This window comes from Carcharodon carcharias, chromosome 36, assembly GCF_017639515.1.
Source record: "Carcharodon carcharias isolate sCarCar2 chromosome 36, sCarCar2.pri, whole genome shotgun sequence".
In the NCBI taxonomy this organism is placed as follows: Eukaryota; Metazoa; Chordata; class Chondrichthyes; order Lamniformes; family Lamnidae; genus Carcharodon; species Carcharodon carcharias.
Genome location: NC_054502.1, coordinates 5,075,368 through 5,097,770, shown reverse-complemented (window position 1 = coordinate 5,097,770; position 22,403 = coordinate 5,075,368). Strand labels below are relative to the sequence as shown.

The window sequence follows — 22,403 nt, the reverse complement described above, 5'->3', positions numbered from 1 at the left end:
CTGGAACTACACCAGCAATTTGCCTGAAAAAGATGATGATCAAAGGGTTAATCCATGTTGCTGTCTGTAAAATGGACGTGCAGGAGGGAACAGCTGAGAAATAACTTTCACCTCAGGTGGAACCAAAGACAATACTGGACAAAACATTTAAAGCTTTGAATGTTAAAAAAAAACCTCGTTATCATTGGAATTGTCATAAAGGGCAATGACTGTTGACAATATTGGTTGGAGATTCTTGTAGCTGAAACTTTTGAATCTGAAACCAGACTTTGAGGGAGATATGACCTTTTTCTCCTCTTCTCTACTGCTAACTTGAGTTTTGATTTTACTTTTGTCATTTTATACAAAAAGGGAAAAGGCAACAGTGAAGACATTATAAAAAAATAAGCTGAAGCTAGGAAGACCAAAGTCACTGACTTTGTCCTCCTTGTAACTAATTCCATCCCCATTCCCTAATCCCCCACCCCAGTCAATACCTCAGGCTGAAACAGACAGTTCAGAACCTCTAGTGTCCTGTTTGACCCGAGCTCAGCTTTGAACCTTATGTCCTGTCCATCACAAAGACCACCTACTTCCATCTCATGATATGGTCTGTTCTCTGCCCCTGCCTCGGAAAAGCTGCTGTTGATTCTCTCATCCTTTACTATGCCAGCTCCAAACAAAGTTATTTCAATGCTCTCCAGGCCTATCTCCTTCTTCAAAACCTGTAAAATTCAGTTCACCCAGAACTGTACTGCCCGTATCCTGCTCTATATTGACTCCTGTTCATCTATCTGACCTGCATTGACTTCCACCCTGTTTCCCAATGCTTGAAATTTAAACATTCCATCCTCATGCTTCAACGCCTTAACCACCTCGAGATATACAATCACACCCCAGATCTTGCAGTCCTCTGAATTCAATTTCATGTGCTCTCTGTAATTCATTACAATCAGGTGAAGAATATACACAACTTCTACCAAACTGAGTAATTGCCTTTCCAAATATCCATATGTACTTTATCCACACTTCATGCACACTTCTCAACCCAAGAATATTTTTGTGCCACAACAGAAAACATTAGAACATATTCCACAGGGACAAAATAGTTTGCCTAAAAGAGGGAAAACATTCACCGAACGAGTAGTCACATTGCAAGAATAGCTTAAAACCCACAATGTCTGTGGCAGCTGGCCTATAAAAATCCAGGCAAACGTCCATGGCAGGGACATCTTCAATTTAAACAACTGAAATTATCTTTCTACACCAGGAGGCATTTCACATGTTCAGTATTGCCATGCTCTGTTATCAGTTTTCATCATCATACCTTTGATTCAAAACCTGAATGGCAGTACAATGCTAAAATGCTTGCTTCTCAACTCTGTGGTTAGATGATCTTACACTATCTTGGCTAATTCAGAGGAAAAAGATTGTGTAAGCTGATGGCTCCACAGTTGAAATATGGACTCGAAATGTCAACTGTATCCCTCTCCGCAGATGCTGTCAGACCTATTCAGTTTTTCCAGGTATTTTTGTTTTTATTGTGGACATTAAGGGGTTGTCTCATATTCTAAATCAATAATATATATTACACAGTAAATGAGTACTATAAAATAGCAGCTGTCTAGTAATTAGTATTGCAGAACTTCAACTTAGACCACAAGCTGCTGTGCATTTACAAATTAGATTCTGCTTGAATATAACAAAACAAAAAATAGTCCTGGACCGCGACACCTTCCCAGAAAGGGAAATAGAAGGAAAATATCTTACTTTTTACACATCTTACTTTTCTCACATTCAAATCCTTCCAAATACTCTTCACACTTACAACTCTCAAGAACTCTATTCCTCCAACTCTGTCCTCTTCTGCAGCCCTCACTCCCTTTACCCCTCACACTCCCTCCCCCACTGACAGCTGTACCTTCAGCTGCCCAGGCCCCAAGCTCAGGAATTCCCTCCCTAAACCTCTCTGTCTCTTTTAAGGCTTTCATCAAACTTAGCTTGCCACCTGAGCTTTCTGTCACCCCTCCTAATATCCCTTCTTTGGCTTGGGTGCCAATTTTTGCTGGGTTAAGCTCTTATGAACCATCTTGTAGAATTTGTCCACATTAATGGCACAACATAATGGAAGTTGATGCTTTGATGGATAACAACACAACTGTTTTTATCTGCTACGCTAACCTGCCTTATTCTGACCACACCCCCCCCCAACCCCCGCACATGCTGAAAGACTTGCTGTGCATTGAGGATTCCTGGTTTTTACCTGTTATCTCATCAGTTAGTCTGATTGGCTGGGGAATGGTCCAAAGAAAACTAAAATATTCCCCTCTTCAAAAAGGACATGCATAACTTTCAAAATATCAAAAGCGAAAATAAAAACAGTTATTTCAGATACCATTTGGAAAGTTTTGTTTCTGAAGAAAAGGAAATGAAAGTTTCCACTGTTCCCGTCCTCCGTTTCACCATTAAAAGTATAAATCTTACAAATCTTTCAAGTGACATCAGGGAATATTTGGCGAGGTGGGGAAGGGCATGTGGGTGGTGGTGAGGCAGAAGAAGAGGAAAGCTGTTTAGGCTTCTCCAGAGATGCAGCATAGTGGCCAAGGTTTCTGCTTCATTGCTCTGGCCAATTACATACTTACATTCTGAGCTGCAGGCCACACATTCCAGAAACCGTAAGCAGACCACACATTATAATACAATAATGATAAGCCTCATACACAAAAGCAAGACCACAAGCCCCCCAACACCACCCTCCCCAACTCCATTCTCCTCTGCTCTTATCCTTTTCCTTGTCAAGAGCCTGGTTCTTTCATTTTCCTCTTCTCACTCTTCCTCCATCTTCCCAGGCCTCTCTGTGTAAGTTTTTGTGCTCTCACCAACCAGCAGGCACTTGCCAAAAGAAGGATGCAGTGGTCAACCACATCAAACAATGTGCAACAGTCAAGAGATAAAACAAGAGTCACTAAAGATGCCACTGGTGACTCTGCCCACAGCACTCAGGCCATCCTGCTCAGAGCATCTTTACTGATCTCAGGATGTCCTAACCCACTTTAAAGGCAGGTTATATTCAACTAATGTGATCAAGGTTTTTGATGAAGTATCAGAAAGGGTTGATTAAGATTGTGTGCTTGATGTGTGCATGGGCTTTCAAAGGGGAAATTACCACAAAAGATTGTTAAAAAATTTAAATCCATGAGATGAAAGGAACAGTGGCAGCATGGATATAAAACTAGATAAGTGATTGAAAACAGAGAGCAGCAGTAACTGGAGGGAGGTTTACAGTGATGATCCCCAGGATTTGATATTAGGATCACACTGCTCTTTTTGACATATGTATTCATGATCTGGACTTGTGTTTACAGGGCTTAATTTCAAGGTTTGCAGAGAGAAATGCAGTAAACAATGAAGAGGACATAGACAGGCTGGTGAAGTGGGCCGACACATCAGATGGAATTTAACAAAGAGCAGCATCAAGTGGTTTACTTTGGTAGGAAGGATAAAGAGAAGCAAACACAAACTGAACGGTATGATTTTAAAGAGGTTGGAGGAACAGAAAAACCTGCGCGCGTGGGGCGGTGAGAAAGAGGGGGTTTATGCACACAGATCTTTGAAGGTAGCAGGATAAGTTGAAAAAGTTGTTTAAAAAATCATGAGATTCTTGGGTTTGTTTACAGAGGAATATAAAATACAAAAGCAAATAAATTATTCCAACCCTTTATTTTAAAAACTGTTTTTCAGCTGGATTATAATGTTAAATTCTGGCACCTCACTTTACAAAAGATATCAAGGCCTTGTAGAGGCTGTTTTATAGTACCAGGGATGAGGGAATTCAGTTATGTAGAAAGAATGGAAAAACAGGTTATTCTCTATAAATCAGAGGTTAAGAGGAGATTTGATAGGGGTGTTCAGAGTTACAAAGGCTTTGATTGAGTAAATAAGGATAAACTATTTCCAGTGGCAGGAGGGTTGGTTAATCAGATTGAAGATAAAAGAACCAGAGGTGGCTTTTTTTAAAAAAAGCAGCGAGTTGTCACCTGAAATTGTCCGTTTGAAGGGGAAAAAATTGCAGTGCAATGGAAAAAGTAGGGAATGAGGGAGTTAAAGAGCCGGCATAGGCATAATAGGCTTAATGGCCTCCTCCTGTGCCGCATTGTTCTATGATGTGTGGTCAATGAAGCACTTTTTATATAATGTAGTCACTATTATAAAGAAGGAATCTAATTGGAAATTATGGAGGAGTTGAGTACAGAACAGGGCACAAGGATATTAGAGGAAAATGGAGGTTAGAGATGAAAATGATAGTTGGAAAGGCTGTGCTTCTGAAGAGGGTCAGTAACAGCAAGTTCAAAAGGAAGGGGAACATAGCCTGTGCAAAGGAAACCATTAACCATAGCAGCAAGGGTTGGGCAATGATATGGCTGAGAGAGTGGGACAATGAGCAGTGTGGGATTCATACCCACCTCCTTCTCAGAATGATCCTGGAGTAGTGGAAAGACATGGAATGAGAGGTACAATCTTGCTCAAGATGGATGAACTGGTCAGAACTGAATCTGTAATAAACTCTAATCAGTAGCTCTTTCTAACTACCCCCACCCCACAATATGTGTTAAGTTACAACAGTCTGTTCAGCATCTTCGCTGGTCTACAGTTGAACAATGCCAATTTTGTGAATTTGTAGCTGAGTTGTGATAAATTGTCTAACCGCACAGAACGATGAGTAAGCAGTTATCCTATTCAGAGTAACTGCTCCAGTTTGAGTTAGACCTGAGAATCAGAGATTCACATCAGACTGGTAGAAAAGCCTGATTGAAATCTCTGCATCTCCATTGTGACAAAAATACAATATAGAGCTCATAATTAAAGCCAAGAGAGCCATGGGACAGAGAATCAGCAGTCAAAAAATACAAATCTGCAAAGCACAGTTAAAACCATAGGCCCACTGATTGAGAACATACTCAAGTGCCATAGACAGATGATTTGTTTAAAAAAAACACTGCCATAAGATGTTCCTACATGAGGAAATTCAAGCTGACCTTGAAATTCATTAACTGGTTCACTGTGCAGATTGCACAGTCACTGGCCTATTCTGAGTCTACTACCCGTATTCCCGTGAACTTGTGATTGTGCAGGCAATTTCATACTGATAAGCACAAGAATTGCATCTTGGCAGCCATTAGGATAAACCTAGTAAGATCATCTTTAGTTTGGATCAGCCACTGTAATATAAATAGGTCATTATTAGAAATAAGCTAATGTAATTTTGTAAACTGACGTTGAGATTGGCTGCAAACAGCAGTTTATCCCTTCTTTGAAAATTTACATTTAAAAGTGATTTACTGCCAGAAATATACATAGTATAATGAAAAATCCTGCTATTTGTGTCTTTAGTGTCATGCCCTGGCCAGGAGGGCAAGGTTGTTTAATCATTGGACTGCTCAAAAAGATGCCATCAACGTTACTCTGCACAAAGCGGCACATAATGGTCCAGTGATTGAACAGCATCCCACTGACCCATATAGTGGGAAAGCCAGACTTGATACCTGGGCTGTGCTGGGTTAATGTTCAACCAGGGCAACAGTTCCACGGCTGTCCTTAAGTAAGGGGCAAAAAGCATTTTGATCATAAACCTACAACATTATGTATGGATAAGTGGGTAAAAAAAAGGATTAGACTCAATTGCAATACTCCAATAGCTAATTAACCTGACAGCACTCACATAGATTGTATGGTTATAGACCACTCAGCTGAGATAACTGGAGTGGACCTGCAATCTGTGGAGCTGTACTCTGCACGAGTTAGCATCCTGAAGAACAAAAAGTGCCAAAAAAAATCAAATTCTGCCGCAACACTATGCTCCAAATATTTTCCACTGCCACTCATCCTGTGGCGGAAGTAAAAACACATCTCTAATTCAATCGAGAATGATTTCAGGACTACCTCCGAGCTATTCCCTCATCTCTAAGGCTGTCTCAATTCTCTAAATGCTGCCCATCAGATAAAAACAGCAAACCTTTGGGGAGAAGGAATAAGGAATACCACTGAAATCCTCAATCTGGTCAGTTATAAAGTGCAGTCAATGACACAAGAAATCTGATGCTACAATAGTTTTGCCGTTCCCACGATCATACTGACCTCTGTAGTTAATTGACACCATACTTATATTAAAGAAAATGAGAATACACACACACACAATTAACAACAAACTAAATATTTTAATGTCGGTTGGTCCAGGTTGAAGAGGAAGGCAATGCCTTTGGTTGCTGAACCCTTTAAAAATATGGCAAGGCCAAATAGCACAAATATTTACTGTGCTGAGACCATCAACACAAGAGCATCCATATTTGTTAACTTTCAGCAGACATACAACATATGTTAAAATATCACAATTCTTCAACAAAAGGAAGAAATGCTTGTGGAACAATACGCCACTTTCTGATCAGGAAAACCTTTGGGAATGGAGTAAAAGATGTTTGAAGAGGGAAAATAGAATAAGCAGTTATAAAGATTTAATAATTTCCAAATTATTGATTTTTCTTTGAAGAAAACATTGGTGGTTTAGATGTTCTGATCTGATGAAAGGTCATCGGCCTGAAACCTTAACTCAGTATCTCTCTCCAGATGCTGTCAGACCTACCAATTATTTCCAGCATTTTCTATTTTTATTCTAATAGGTTTAGAGCAGCAGCAATCTCACACTAATACAACACACATACAGATAGCATTTTACATTAGAATCTGGTCTTTCACTTCTGGGACTTGGAATTAAATCTAGGCCAGACTGATAGGATCAAAGTTTCTCTGTTCTGGATAAGGCAGTTCCAGTGAACTGTAAATCCAGATCTCAGTAAACGTTAGTTCACAACAAAGTGCGTCTGTAATTTAGTAATTAGAAGCAATCTCACTCCACAATGACACAAGATTCCCTCATGTACGAAATAGAAATTTACATTTGCATGAAAATGCTGGGGCTTTTTTCAGAAGGCTGACAAGTGGCCTGATAGAGACGTAAAGAAAATGTTTCCACTTGTGGGGGACACACAACTAGGGCCCATCAATATAAGTCCCTAATAAATCGAAACGGGAATTCAGGAGCAACTTCTTTATTCAGAGTGCTAAGAATGTGGAACCCACAACCACATGGAGAGGCTGAGGCAACTCGCATAGATTAATTTAAAGGGAAGCTGGGTAAACACATAAGGGAGAAGAGGGTGAAAGGAATAAAAGGATACATTGAAGGGGTCAGATGAAGTAAGGTGGGAGGAGGCGGGTGTGGAGCATGAATTCCTTTGGGCCAAATGGCCTGTTTGTGCTGTAAATACGAAGCAAAAATGATGCCATGTTGCTCTCAAATTAGGATTAAAGACCATTATTGGGGTAAAGCAAAAGTAGTAACTTTTAAAACTGTATCTAACCTAATGCTAACTGGGATAGTTGATGAGGTGATACACATGCATAACAAAAATTGCTGGAAAGACTCAGCAGGTCTGACAGCATCTGTGGAGAGAAAGACAGAGTTAACGTTTCAGGCCCTTTACAGAAATAAAAAGTAAAAATGTGGTAAAATATATACTGTTTGGGGGGGGGGGGGAGGGGGAGACAGGTGAAGCTGGATAAAGGCCAGTGATAGGTGGAGGCAAAGGAGAGATTACGAAAAATGTCATAAACAAAAGGTCAAAGGGGTGTTGATGGTGGCGATACTGGCTAAAGGAGGTGCTAATGGTGAATTATGAGTAGAAAACAGATGGCCCTAGTGGGGGTGGGGGGGAGGGGCTAAAAGGTGGGGATAAAAATGAATGGAAATAAAATTTTAAAAACAATAATGGAAATAGGTAGGAAAAACACATTATATACATATAAAAATTTTAAAAATAAATAGTTTTAAAAAGGGGATCAAAAAAAGGGTGGGGATGGAGGAGAGAGTTCATGATCTGAAGTTGTTGGAATCAATATTCAGTCCGGAAGGCTGTACAGTGCCTAGTTGGAAGACGAGGTGCTGTTCCTCCAGTTTGCGTTAAGCTTCACTGGAACATTCCAGCAGGCCAAAGACAGATATGTGGGCATGAGAGTAGGATGGTCCGCCCTTGGCCTGCTGCAATGTTCCAGTGAAGCTTAACGCAAACTGGAGGAACAGCACCTCATCTTCCGACTAGGCACTTTACAGCCTTCCGGACTGAATATTGAGTTCAACAACTTCAGATCATGAACTCTCTCCTCCATCCTCGCACCTTTCAATCCCCTTTTCTCAAATATTTATTTCTAAATTTTATTTATTTATATATTTATTTATATATATATTTCCTGCCTATTTCTATTATCTTCAAAATTTATTTCCATTCGTTGTTTTATCTCCACCTTTCAGTTTATTTCGATCTTTTCTACACCATCCCCTCCCCCCACCCGGGCCATCTGTCACTTGTTCATCCTGCTTTCTACTCTTAATGTCACCATTAGCACCTCCTTTAGCCAGTATCACCACCATCAACACCCCTTTGACCTTTTGTTTATGACATTTTGAACAATCTCTCCTTTGCCTCCACCTATCACTGGCTTTTTATCCAGCTTCACCTGCCCCACCCCCCTTAAACAGTATATATTTCACCACATTTTTACTTGTCTTTAGCTTTGAAGAAGTCGTACAGATTCAAAACGTTAACCCTGTCTTTTTCTCCACAGATGCTGTCAGACCTGCTGAGTCTTTCCAGCAATTTTTGTTTTTGTTTCAGATTTCCAGCATCCGCAGTGCTTTGCTTTTATCTTGATGCACATGCATAATGCTCATAGAAATAAGGGAATCAATGACAAAAAGAGTTATCTATCAGCAGCCATTCATTTCCATTGACCCAGCTGGACTTGGTGTCGGTCCCCATAAGACTGTTGCCCAAAATCATTTCAGTAACTGGCAATCAGCCACTGACAGATGATCTTTAAGGATGTGATCTGCATTCCTTTGTATTAGTAATATCCAGTACTTTAATCAGCCTTTGCAAGTATTTATAAAGCAAGCAGAAAGGACAGAGTTTTCAGCTGCCTTCATTGAAAAAAAACATTTGAAAGTTGTCTGATGTCCAGTTGTAGAAGAACATATTAGTGATCAATTTTTCTACTTGTGTGGCCATATAACCCAAGGCACATTGTTCAGTCCTACTTGTACTTCACACTTTCCCTGTGAAATTAAATAAACCACAGCATCAAGGCTTGACCTCTACAACCTCACACATGAACATATTCTTAAATATGCTCCACTGAAACACAAACAGCTATTTGTGGCTACGGTGCATTGAACTTGCTTTTCTTTCCCCTTTATGCTCCCTTGTCATCCAGGCCAAGCACAACGGTTTCAAAAATCCCCATTCCTTCCTGTGCAGGATGCATCTGGCTTGCTGGTACCTCAATCTAAATCAGCTACTATCAGAGCAGCATCCCACCACTTGTCAGCACCATAGTTTGGAAAACCAACATGCCAGCTATGGTTCTTTAACCCTTTCAACTGTATACACTTGTAAGAAAATCTGCCAACTATGAATGTTCAAACATGCTCAACAGTGTCAGTGTTGACCAGAACTAAAATCCTTTATGGCTATGTGTTTTTTTGTATTCCTTCATGGGGACAGCATTTATTGCCTCAGCGGGCATTTTTCGGAGTCAGTCACATTGCTGTGGGTCTGGACGGCTGTAATCACTAAGCCAGACCAGTTAAGGACAGCAGACTGCCTTCCCTAAAGGACATTAGTGAACCAGGTGAATGGGTTTTTACAACAATCAGCAATTGTTTTGTGGTCATTATTATCCAGATTTTTATTGAATTCAAAGTTCACAATCTGATGTGGTGGGATTTGAACCCGGATCCCCAGAGCCTTACCCTAGTCCAGTGACAATACTACTACGCCATCACCTCCCTCATTCCTGATCATCATAAAAGATGGCTTACTTTGATATAATTGGCAAATTAGAAATGCGCGCACCTGGGAAGTAAACATTTAGACACCAGGCTGTAAAAGTTCACTTGCCAACTCAATGCAGAGAGATTATCAGTCTTTACCAAGCTCACACTCGAGTATTTATTTTATGTATAAATTCAGGGGTGTGACCAAGTACTGTGCATTCCACTGGACTTGATAGCTAAAATCTTAGTTCTTAAGGTCTCCTTCCAAAAGCCCAGAGATGACCTTGATTTGGCTGGTCTTAATCACATTGCTGTCTGTGGGAGCCTTCAGTGCACAAATTGGCTGCAGTGTTTCCTATTACTAGAAAAGTGTCTACAACTCAAAATACTTCATTAGCTATAAAGCACTTTGGGACATCTGGAGGTTGTGAAAGCTGCTGTACAAGCATCTTTCTTTCTTTAAGACAGAGCAAACAATTGAAAGGTTTTAATTTTCTCTTAATAATGGAACTGAGTACACTGCGAAGTGCTGATTGCAAGCAACTGAAAAGGGATGTTCAGCACACATTAGATTCTATTGTGCAATTGCCTCAGCAATATACAGAGAGAATAGAAAGAACTTTTTAACATTTTAGGGCCAAAGGTCTTTCCAGTACTTTAACAAAAATCAGTTTGATTAATCCTCTAAGGAAGACAACTGACAATTTGTCAGCTCATGTTTCATTTTTAAAATATCATACAGGACTTGGGCATCGCTGGCAAGTCTGACATTTATTACCCAGCCTTAGTTCTCTTGGGATGATGATGGTGGGTCTTCTTCATAAACCACTGCAGTCTGAGTGGTGAAGGCGATCCCACAACATTACTACAACGGTATATACATATGTGGCTTGCCAAGCCACTTCAGACAACAGCGTGGGTTAGAGTCAGATACAGATCAGAGTGAGTGAGGATGGTTGCTTGCTTGCTTGTCCCTACAACCACACCACACCCCTCCACTTCTCTCCCCCCACCCAACCCAACCCCCCCCCCCCCCAAACGTTAAACCAGCTTATATTTCACCCTTCTCCTTGGATTCACCCAGTTCTGTTGAAGGGTCACGAGGACTCGAAACGTCAACTCTTTTCTTCTCTGCTGATGCTGCCAGACCTGCTGAGTTTTTCCAGGTAATTCTGTTTTTGTTTTGGATTTCCAGCATCCGCAGTTTTTTGTTTTTATGGCAGGTTTCCTTCGTTGAAGGACAGTTCAGTATTTAAAGCTCGTGGTCACTTTTACCTGTACCAGCTTTTATTTTCCAGATTTAGTTATAATTATTGAGTTCAAATTGCCAAAGTGCCTTGGTGGGATTTGAATTCACATTATCTGGATTATTTATCCAGGCCTCCATATTATGTCCAGCAACATAACCACAAGCAGGAGATGTAGTAACCACAAGATTGGTTTTAATATTGAAGCTGGACATGCATTAAGCCTTGGATAGATATTCTAGTCAATGTTACTCTCAATTTTATACACACAATTGGTGTTCATTGGACCAGATTTAGGTTTATTTTTGCTGGAATAGGCAACTCTCAAATCAAATCAAGGTTTTTCTTAAACCAGTATCTTTTCTTTTAGTCCTTCTTCACATCTATTTTCTCTCTTCCTCAACTTCTTGGTGCATCACTGTTCGACAGTCATCCCTTCACTAGTACTTTAATTCAATACCAGGCTACACATATAAGCCGAGGGCCATTCAACACAAAGACCATTACAAAAAACACAATTCCATCCCCATCTGATGACCAACTGTGAATTTCCAGATGTTGATCGAAAGCAATCAGGAATGGAGGACATCGTCGATTCTCCTTTCATCAAACCCAGGGGACTGAACCAAAGGCTAGTACGACGAAATTGGGATCACTCTTAACTGAACTTAGTTTTTCTCTTGACCTACTATATCAGATTTTAATTTCACTCCACATATATTTGAAACTACAGATCCTAAAAGACTCTAACTTTAGACTATGCTTTGCATAAAATATGTATATAACCAAAACCACCATTCACATATTTATTGCCTCAAAACCAAAATAATTTTAGAGAAGTGTAACAGGGAATATATTAAGCAACCACATCACAGACACACATAGAGAGCAGTTCTTGTGTTAAAGTGTAGGATTTCACAAATACATAGACCTTTAATGGAAGAAACAGTGCACCTGGCATTTGTGGTGTACATGAAATCACGTAACAAAACATTCACAATGTGAATTCTCTTCGAAAGAGCCAAATGTACATTGTCATAATCACCTGGTTCATGATTGTTATTAATATTTTAGAGGTGGTTTTTAGTTTTGGAAAGATTGGAGTTAAGGGTAAGGTAATTAAGATGCTGGACTTTAGAAGTTGCCAGAAAACCTCAAATAATGGCAGTTCAAAGGGTTCCGTGCATACTTACGAGGTCAGAATCAGGAGGGTGAAAACCATAAAAACTGTAGGTGGCCTTCATTTAGCCGGGGAACTGCAGACAGTAAGTCTGAGAAGAATTACTCTGACTTCATTAGAAATTTAAAATTATTCAGGTGGGTCCCAGAGTCTAAAGGTTTGATTTTGAAGCTAAAAGTTAATCAATCTAAAAATCTGTTGGACGTTTCAATGAACCATGTTGCCATAAAGATGAGAAATTCAGGGTGGAGCTTTGGTTGGAATTCTAGGAAGTTGATGGGATTTTTCTAGAAGGTCTCCAGGGTTGGAGCTAAAGTAGCCCAAGTTGGAAGGTGCAAGCACATAGGTCAAAAGACTCTTTCTTTCTCTGCCTGTTAATAACTGAAAAGCAGTTGTAGACCAGAAGCAAAAAAAGGGCTGTCAGAAATCAAGGGCATTTCTGAGGTGGAGCCACTAAGTAAGAATGCTGTGAAGTTTGAGCTGAGAAGTCCACAGTCATGAAGTTTTGGACTGAAGTTGGAGAACCGCTTAGCCAAAAGCTAATGGAAGGATCCCCATGAAACTTCACACCTCAGAGAATAGCTAGAACATTAAGGAGAAATCAAAGTGAATTTTGGAGAGCTGTGGCATACCTTTGGGTTGGTCCCATGAAAAGTGAATGAATCTTCAAGAGCCTGATAAGGATCAAAGATTTCTTAGGGTGGGGGGAGCATAACTCCTAAGGTAAAAAGGGAGGTTCGGTTGAGAATTTTACTCTAAAGTATATGAGATTGCGTTTTATTATGCCTTTTGATGTAAAGTATTAAGTATTCACCTAAGATGGTGCTCATTTACTAATGTTTGCTTTACTTGTTTCTTCTATAGTAAAATTCATTTGTTTTAAACTGTTAAATCTTGTGGCATAATTTTTTTCAGTGAATCATCAGGTGTTTGAATTCACTTTAAACATAATGGTTCCTACTGGGCTCTGAACAACATAAATATACAAAAGATGATTCAGAGAAACTTCTCTCTGATAGGTAGATATTTCAAACTCTGCATCAATGAATATATAAAGACTGGCATCAGACACAGAATATTTGTTTCCATTGATAATGAATATGCTGCATTTGAGTACTGGAGTTAATTAACGGCTATTTACAGCAGTTGTTTGTTATTGCTGCTTCCTCATTTGTTTCCAAGCATGCAAGTCGGTGAATAGAGACTGCAAATACTTCCGTTGTGAATGATTTCACAACAGACTTTTGCAGAAACTGGCGACAGCTCTGTTGATGTCCCAATTGTTAAAGCCACAACCCATACAGGTCAGAAGTCCCCACTTTAAATCCCTGAACTATGGCTGAGCAAATTGATCTTAAATAGAGCAGCAATTGGCCTTAGGGGAGATGGGTCATAGGCAGGGTTCTTTCCTTTGAGTAAGCCGTGATGTCTTCCATGGCCAAATAGTTTAGCAAAACCTAACATCTGGGCACAAAAATGAAGAATGACCAATTTTGAGATCAGGGTAGCTGGTATCCATAGAACTGCACCAAGAATCATAGAATATAGGTTACAGCACAGAAGCGACCATTCGGCCCTTCAGGCTTGTGCTGGCTCTCTGAAGGAGCAATTCACCTGGTCCCATTACCCTGCCTTCTCCTTATAGCCCTACATATTCTTCTTTTTCAGATAACCTTAAACACCTTCAGAACAGGAGTGAAAACTCAAATAATTAATGAATGCTTTTCACCATATGACAAAAAGCTGACCTCTTTCTTGAGGATCAAGGAGATAGTAATACAGAACCAGGAGTAGGTTACTCAGCCTGTTGCACCATTCATTAGATCATTGATATCAAATCCTCACCCAAGCTTTTTTCACCTGCAAATGTTTCTTCCAACATTCTCCCAGTTGGCTTTCCAATCCCCATGCTCTGTAAACTTGAGCTTAATGTGCCCATATCCATCACTCCTGTGGGTGCAAACTTATAATGGCCTCTGAATGCCTCATGTTTAAAATACTCATCCTTATTCAAATCCCAATTATCTCCCCCAGCCCAACAACCATCCGAAAACATTGCACTCCTCCAACTCTGGCTACCTTTGGATCCCCTACTCCCTCTGCTTCACTGTTTGCTGTGTGGCTTTTGTTATCTTAAGCTTTAAACTCTGGAATTCCAACTCCTTTAAGACCCTCTTTAAAAACATTGCTTTGACCAAGCTCTGCATAAAACCATGTGCTCCTACACACGCCAGAATCATTAGTAAATTGTGATTCCCAAACTTGAAGTTGAATGTAATTCCTTCTGTGTTGTACTCAGAACTCTGATTAACTGGATTTCTTTCAAACCCCAGCTCAAACTGCTCAGTGGTTGCAAAGAATAGGGTCCGATTTCCAAAGGCTTACTTGGCATGTATCCTTTTCCCTGTTTTTACTTGCTCCAACTGTAGGACCCACAATAATGTATGTGTAGGTATATCCTAAATATCTGGGGGCTCAGGATAACAAATTATTACTGTACACAGCTTATCCGTTTCATGTTTCCAACCCACATACAAGGCAACAGATGTCAGGTCAGGTTAAAAAGAAACTTCCACGGTGAGTCTACTTTTCCAACACCTGCTACAAACCTGATTGTTCTGGTCACCAAAACAATATTGCACTGAGCACATTCAGCATGAACAACAAGTCCATGCAACCCGGAACATACTCCATATTCATTTGCAGGAAATTCATACGTATTCTCAAATCAAGTCTTTTAAATACAAAACTGGGTTTTGTAGAAAGCATTCAACACTTACCAAATACTACATTTAAAAAAGAGCATTAACTCTCTTCATCAGTTTACTTTTCTTCCCTGGGTCCTCAGCATTACAAGGTTGAACCCCTGAACAAAGTACCACCAATCCTGTACCAGCAGGCCAGCCAGCGCTCAATTTCTACATAAACTGATCTGAAGAGAGTCAAATACTCAGTTCCGGTCAGTAGGAAAACAATATTACAACTGACACCTTCATCAGATAATATTAATCCCTCAGTCAACATCACTAAAACAGATTATCTCCTCATTATCACATTGCGACTTGTTGGAGCTTGCTGTGTGAAAATTGGCTGCTGGGTGCCCTACGTCACAACAATGACAACACTTCAAAAATAATTTACTGGCTGTAAAGCACCAAGATATGTGAGTCAGGAAAGGCACAATGAACATGTAAGCTTGTTCTATCTTATGCACCCAAGTTGGGGTGGGTTTTGTGAAGTCTTCTGAGGGCAGGGTATAGAACTTACAAGTTGCTGCCATTTTGAGAAATTTCCTCAATAATTTGTCTCCGATTGACCTTTGGGTTACATATTTGGATCACTTGCACACAGTGCGCCTCAGCAGTGTCCTTAAAAGGGACAGGCTAACTAAATCAGCTGTTAATGTAGAGCTGTGTTATCATAACCATGTCCTGTAGCAAGAGCAAGGCAAAGACACCCAGTATACAGTACAACAGTAACACAATTGGTCACCTTGACTATCAACATTTCCTCAATTAATTTAAAAAAAACTTGCACCAGAAACAAAGCAGCAATTTTTTTTTAAAAACTCCCCTTGTAATGAGGCCCAATAGCTTACTGAAGGAGCTACTTTGTACCAGAAACTGCAATAATACCATATCAGCTTCAAGATGTTCCAATGGCTTCAAATCCAAAAAAATCCCTTTTGTAGTGTTATGTAGGCTCACATGGAAGCAAATCCATACACAGCAAGGTCTCATAAAAAGCAAACAAAATGGCCAGTTCATCTGTTTTTGATTGTGTAGAGTGAGGGTAAGATGTTAGCCAAGACATCAGAAGAATCCCCTGCTCTTCCATAGGATCTTTACCATTCACTTGAACACATATTGGCTCTACTATCTCATCTATAAAAAGCTATGAAAGTTCAGCATTCACTCTATACTGTACTGAAATGCCATGCTGAACATGGTCAAGTCATACACTGAGTATTGAATCTAAAACCTTATGACATAGAAGTGAGTGTTACAAAATTTGCTAAATGGACACTTACAGGGTCATAACTGTTATTGAAATCCTAGTAACACTGATCATTGTAGGTGGCACATTGTTTGAAAATTCACACAGCAATGGCATTAAGTTTGTAATGTCAGAATATCAACTGGAAAACATCAGTGCTACAGCCAGTACATTAGTGCTATAGATAGGCTGAAAGGTTTTAATCCACTGCAAAATTCAAATTTTATCTGAAATATTAAAATGAGAATATAAAATTTCTTTGATATTAACTGCCATGTCAATGTGACTGTAATTTTTTTGATACTGTGTGCAGTTTCCCTGAGGGACACTTCAGCCAATGCAGTCTAATGTTGCATGATAGATCACTTCAAATTGTTTCTATCACTGCCACCACCAGTGACAGGTCTGTAACCACCAGCATTTCATCCAGTTGTCATGCAGCTGTGTCATGAAACACAACCCAAGTTTCACATGACAAAATCTAAGACCTCATTGTAAAGCTGGGTGTTTCTCACAGTTCTAATGGACACGGTGTACAAACATCACATGCCTAACCTTACTTATTACCAACATTTTAGCAATCTGCCACTACTAAAGAATGGTTACAGCGCAGAAGGAGGCCATCCAACCTGTCGTATCCCTGCCGGCCCTCTAGGAGCAACTCACCTCGCCCCAATCTCCTCACACCTTTTCCCTGAAGCCCAGCAAATTCTCTCTCTTCAGATAATTTCCAACCCCCTTTGAAAGCTGCAATTGAATCTGCCTCTACCATTTTCTCAGGCAATGCACAAATGCGTGCGCGCATCCAGTCATGGGACTACTAAACCAGTTCATCCAGGTGCCAGGGCAGGTGTCACTATTTAGCTTCAGAAAGTAAAAGTTGAGATTAAAATTGCATCAATTTGTGTTTCTACAATGTCACTTGCCAATGGTTATGTCTTGGTATTAACCACGCATAGTGTGGCTCAGGTGCCCCACTCTGGCATGGCAGCCTTTGCCACAGAGGAAGACGGTGGGCTGAGGTGGTGCACAATTTGCTGACCTCTGTTGTTTTTCCAGGCTCTCTTCTCGGTCAGCTGAGCTCTCCATTTCTCCTCTCCTCTTCTACTGCCCTTCCAGTCAGTCAGCCTTCAGAAGTCACGGCCGTCAGTCACTGTCTCCTAGTCAATTGCGTCAATGTCCACCATCTTCACCTCTCGCTTGCAGATGTCCTTGTCTTGGATGTGTGGATGCCCAGCATGTATGGAAGGTCTTTGGGTATACGACTGCCAAGCATTTGATCGTGGCTGAGGCAGCAGAGCTGTCATTGGCTTAGTAATAAGTGCAATGCTGATGGAATTAGCACAGTCCAGGACTCTTGACCTTGCCCTGTAAAAAGGCGAGGATACATCCGAGACAATGAAGGTGGAAACTGTTCTCCTGCCTAGCAGAGGCTACCCAGGCCTCACCACGGTGGAGGAATACACTGATGGAGGCTTGATAGACTCGCAGTTTGGCATTCTCAGTCCGGTTCCTGTTGTTTCACACTCTTGTTCAGCTTTTGCAATGTACATGTTGATTTCAACAACAAGTGACAGACTGCTGGTGATTGTGGAGCCTAGATATGTGAAGGTAACAAACACCAGTGCACATTGTTAATGTTGATTGATGGTGATATGGCAACGACCTGGGCCATAAAATTTGACTTCCTTATGAAGATGGCCAAACCAAACTCTTTACAGGCAGGACAGAGTCTGTCCATTTGCCCCCAAAGGTGTTCCTTGGTATGGAATGCTGGTACAGCATTATTGACATAGAGCAACTTTCTGACGAGGACTTGGCCTTTTGTCTTGGATCTCAGGCAAGCAAAGTTAAACAGCTTTCTGTCAGTTCTGGTATATAAATAGACACCCTTTGTAGATGGCCTGAAGGCATAGAACAGCAGCAAAGAAAAGAATATGCCAGAGAGTACTGGCGCCAGAAGGCAACCGTTTGATCCCACTACGGATCTCAGGGTGTCCCGATGTTGTCACATCATAGCTGCCCCTCTTTGTCCATCATGTTGTTATGAAGGAGCAGCTTTGGCGGGCAGCCAATTTTCTTCAGCTGGTTAAATAGGCTGCTTCTGCTCAAGTGATCAAATGCCTTGGTGGGATTGATAAAGGCAACATATACTGGTCTCCTTCGTTCACGGCATTTCTCTTGCAGCTGTCTGACTGAGAAGATTGTGTCAATTGCCAAAGTACCAGTTCTGAAAGCACATTGGGATTTTGGATAGATGCATTCGGCCAGGATCTGCTGGCTAACAAGGGCAACACGAGCTAATACTTTTGCCACAATGCTCAGATGACGATGCCTCAATAGCTGTTGCACTCATCGTGATCACCCTTGTTCTCGTACAGAGTAAACAATTTTTGCATCACACACCTGGGGCATTGTCCACTCCCTCTAGCGGAGACAGAGAAACTTGCCCAGATACTGCAGGAGTGGTCTCCTACGCTTGAAGAGTTCAAGCAGTAAAGCATCAGCACACAGAGCTTTGCTTTGATTGTGGCTTCAATATCCAACTCTTCCATGACAGGCAGGCTCTCTGTGAAGTCTTAGAGTTTCCTCAGTGGCCATGTTCATCCTAGAATACAACTCAAGGAAGTGTTGCATCCATCTTTCCAAGTGTTTACTGTGATCAGTAATGATCTCCTCTGTCTTTGCTCTCAATGGAGTGGTTTGCTGATGGCACTGATTCAAATACTCACCCTTCTGGGCAAATCTATCATACTGAAATTACTCTTGTCACAAAGATTCTCCAAAGCTTACCACTGGCTTTTGTAGTCACTCTGAGAAATCTGTTTCTTCATTAAGCAAATTTACATAGGCAACGAAGTGATTGTAATAAATATTAAAAGCAACTGATTCATTACTCTTATCCTACTATTTTTTTTCTGGATTGGGCCATATCTGAAAATCTGGCCAGAAAGAACAAAGTTACTTTTACTAGCTTGTCCATTAATTACTTCACAATGTTCTAAATTCTTCGAATAATCTTTCTCAGGTTAGTAAAGGATTTCAAATTGGTGCTGCCTTCCAAAACCTTTTTTTTTTACAGGGCCCACTCTGTGACTTGAGCTGATATTGTAATGCTATGTCACATGTTACATCAAGCTTCCTGTCTGCCTGTAGCTGCTACAGACAAAGGAAAAGAGATTCTCCTGGTGTCCTGGCCAATGTAGTTTTCATCACTACCAAAAACAGAGGAACATGTCATTCACCTCATTTGCCATTTGTGGGATATTGCTTTGTGTAAATTAGCTGTTGTATTTACCCACGCAACAATATAATTAAAAAAAGAAATCATCTGATGTCAGGTGTGTTGAGATGTCCTGGTAAGGTGTTATATATACGATTGCATGCTCTCTCTTCAGACGCTGCAAACCAATACAAATGCAATTTAATGGAAAGCTATTTAGATGCTTTGCAATGTTACAAAAAGTAGCCAGAAAACTTTGCTGAAAATCCACATGAAAGATTTATTTTTTTTTGTCAGTTTGGAGGCTGCAACACTCCTAAATTTGACAGTCAACTTTTGACCTACATCGTCCATCGCCTGGCAACTGGGTACACTGCCTCACCGAGGTCCATTGTATGTTTGAATGACTCACTTCAATATCTGCAGGAGGGTAAATACTGCAAAACCTAGGTCTCGGGTGAGCAGTAGCCTATGAATCTGTGCTGAATCACATCAGATTTTCCACTCAATGAGATTTAGATAAAACCACAATCATGGTAATTGTGTTCGAACAGAGGAATTAAGAGACTTTTTTTTATTTGAACATGGGCTGTTATATGTAATGAGGATACAATGATTAATGTTGTGCCTCCCTCAAATTAAACCATCAAATTAAGAGATGCCTACAAATCTAATTGCTCTCAATTTAGAAGCAATGGCTCCTATAATCCCCTTTAGGAGAGCTAAATTAAGCTTCTGCACAAACTGCATACATTCTGCTCAGACCCTGAAAATATTTGAGCTACAGTTCATCTAAACCCAGCAGACGGACCTAAGCACCAAAATCAACTCCCATCAAAACATTCTCAAATACAAGGCCTGTCACAATTGTACTGCAAGGGTGATTTTTTTTTATATAAAAGAAAAGCACGTATTACAGGGAACTACTCAATTCACCTTGATGCAATTTTATCGCACAAAAGGCAGTTCAATTGGATTGTCACAGAACTCCACTATATCCCTTTCTTTGCATTTTAACTGTTCAACTTCCAAAAACAGCTCAGTACACACATCAAGAAATTTTCCAGCACACCAAGACTGATTTACTATCTAGCAAGTTGAGCTGTACGCAATCAAATCCAAATGAATGCATACCTGATCGATGCACAAGTCTGCTCCAGGGATTAATTCCAATGTATGGGAATTACTAGCCGTTCAGATCCAGTGATATAGAAATTATGATCAAATCTTAACACTAGCTCTGCACACATCACGATTTAAAACCTAACAGACCTCCAAATTCTCAGTTATTAAGATTTTATTTTGGCTGGGGGAAGGGGAGAAGAGAGGAAAAAAGGTGTGACGGAAATGATTTATTTCAGCTGGTTGATCCAGAACTATTTCTATTTATTTCAAATAAAATAGTTCCTTATGGTATTTGACTATTCTGTTCCTGATTCAGGTTTCCTGCTGTTGGTCACGATTGCATAATCTTTTACAGTATTTCGAATGTGTGCCGAGATATTTTTGGAGGAAGAAAGAGATAGGTTTTTTTTTCTGGTGTGCTGAGAAGAGGATCATGGCTCTCGCTCAGAGCTGCTTGCTGTGCGCAAGTGGCTGAAAGTACAGCGGAATGTGTAGCTCAAGGCAAATTTGCATACCAGTGCGGCTGCCATGAAGAGGCTGGGCTTGATGCCAGATCCATGTTTGCCACTGAAATACATTAAACTCTTAAAGCGTGACTGCGCTCTGAAACAAACAATTCATTTTAAGCATGGCAACCAAGCAGTGGCAGCTAGTGTAGTGTTTCGGCCTGAAGCACATTCTAAACAGATCTACAATCGAAGCTGGTGAACATGCTGTACTAAATACTTTTGTGTTGGCTTTCTATTTGGAACTTTAGCACCTGTCTGCATTTAATCACAAGAACTAATGCGTACATGGTAGTTCTTTCTGGTATCATCTTAGCCTCTAACTGGTAGGTGCAAAAATTAAAATCCATGACACTCACGTTAACATACATCCCAAGAAAATTTGATTCTGCACATATGTTATATTTCACAGTAGCAAATTTGTCATTCCAACCAAAATTCATAACTTCATGCAATCTCCTTCCTTCCACCACCTCCCCCAAAAATAATTTAACACACTCAAACTAGATCGTTATGGCTTTAGAGCAGGAGGAAAGGGAATCAAAAGCTCTCATTGTTCCAAACAGAAGATGCACAACATTGGCCCGTAAGCTTAATGTACTGGAGAAATTCTTTGCAATTACAGGCTAGATGGTAAAATATTTCCACATGTCAACCTCAGAGCTTCCCAACAGGACTATGCCACGTGCCACTCCCTAACCAAGAGGAGGGTCTAGACACCTAGCAGATGAAATTGCTCCTGCCCGTAACTTTTTGTCAAACATGTCAAGACAACTACAAGATAGGGAATCTTATTTATTCATGCTGACTTTTACATTATCTACCCTTTCAATTCCCCTTCAGAATATTGTGTGTTTCTTTAAGGTCACCTCTCATTTTTCTAAACCTGAATGAGTATAGGCCTAACCTGCTCAACATTTCCTCATTAAACAAAGCCCTCATTCGAGTCCGCCTAGTGAACCTCTGAACTGCCCCAAATGCAACTAATCCATGACACTGATGTTAACACACATCCTGAGAAAATCTGGTTCTGTTATGTTTCACAGTAGCAAACTGTCCCTCCTAAGAGGCCAAAACTGAATGCAGTACCCTACTCTTGGTGTGGTCTCACCAATACCCTGTACAGATGTAGCAAGACTTGCATACATTTATACTCCATCCCCTTGCAATAACGCCTAACATTCCACTTGCCTTCCTAATTACTTGCTGTACCTGCATGCTAACTTTTTGAGATTCATGTACATCCAGCATTCTGCAGCTC

The 22,403-nt window shown here is 40.4% G+C and overlaps 1 protein-coding gene across 4 annotated transcripts in view; it reads right to left on the bottom strand.

Moving 5' to 3' along the window:
- Positions 1-22,403, bottom strand: part of ash1l (ash1 (absent, small, or homeotic)-like (Drosophila)) — a 230,621-nt gene that overhangs the window by 133,965 nt on the left and 74,253 nt on the right. The window lies entirely within an intron of this gene.